Source organism: Tupaia chinensis, unplaced genomic scaffold, assembly GCF_000334495.1.
Source record: "Tupaia chinensis unplaced genomic scaffold, TupChi_1.0 Scaffold144899_1, whole genome shotgun sequence".
NCBI lineage: Eukaryota > Metazoa > Chordata > Mammalia > Scandentia > Tupaiidae > Tupaia > Tupaia belangeri.
Window position 1 is genome coordinate 1,145,327 of NW_006204759.1, and position 1,392 is coordinate 1,146,718.

Sequence of the window (1,392 nt, forward strand, 5' to 3'; positions counted from 1 at the left end):
CCGGGGGGGGGCAACGCGCCGGCCGCCCCGGTAGGGGCGGGCCTGTCCCCACATAACCACAGCCAGCAACAGGGACAGGGAAGCTCCACTCTGCCAGGTGGAGCCAGGCTGGGATAATCCCAGTCGCTGAGGTTTATGGGGCACGAGCGGGCACTGTGCTAGACTCTTCAGGAGGATTGCTAAATGAATCGTCTCCTGGCCAGGAAAACTGGGTGGAACAGCGAGCCTGGAGAAGGTTCAGGTGTGGCGTAGCACCAGTGGCAAGCCTGCCAGGTGGAAGATGCAGAGGTTGGCCTCCAGGGCTGGGCTGCACGCAGGGGCTTGGGGCAGGGACAGCTGAGGGGTGGGACATGGCACTCGTGGTCTCCTAGGACACTGTGACCTGGCTGGGGCACTGCCTGTCCACAGAGACACCCTGGACCAGCCCACATCTCCCCAGAGTCCCCAGCATCAGCAGAAAGCGGCCTCTCCAGAGACTGCTCTTCCCCGAGAGCCCACAACAACCTGATGGCTTGCTTTCTCACTTTCCCTCTCTCTCTTTGCATCTCTCTGGTGAATCAAATAAGAATAATAATTTAATTGATAATTAAATAATAATTAAATAAGTAATTCTTAAAAAAAAAATAAAAGATCTCTAGAGGTCAGCTGGTGGCATGGTGGTTAGTTAAGAAAGCTGGGTCCCATGTGGCCTACTGAGCAAATCAAGTTTCATATCCAGGGGCTTGAGAAGCACTTCAGGCGTGTGTGCATGCGCACCCAAAATCCTGAGGGGAGAATGGAGGAGAAGGGATTGCCACAAACACACACACAAACACACACCCCAAAAGGTGCTTTTTCAGTTCCCCTCTCTGTGTCTCTCTGTCTCTCTCTGTCTCTCTGGCGTGGGTGTCGTATAGCAATTTTTTTAAGAACTTTTTTTTTTTGGAAGAACCATTTTTTTTTATTTTAACTTTATTTATGTATTTATTTTTAATTTGACCAGAGAGGGACAGAGAGAGAGAAAGAGAAGGAAAGTGAGAAAGCAAGCCGCCAGGTCCAGGTCTCGAACTACAGTCAGCCATGTGGGAGTCCAGTGCCTTAACCACCACCCCACTTCCAGCACCTCTTATAGCAACTTTAAAAAAAAAAAAATCTCTAGAGAGCTGAGAGAAGGTGCCAGAATCATAATATTAGCAGCAATAATACCCTTGTAGAGCTCTCAGACCGAGTGCTCTAAATGTTTTATATATATTGACGCCTTTATCCTCATAATTCCAAATACTGTTTTAGTTACCATTTCAGATGGAGAAATTGAGGAGCAAAGGAGCTTGCCCATAGTAAGGAGCAAGGCTGGATTTGAATCCAAATCCCTTGGTTCTAGAATCTGTACTCTTTTTTTTTTTTTTTTTTTGG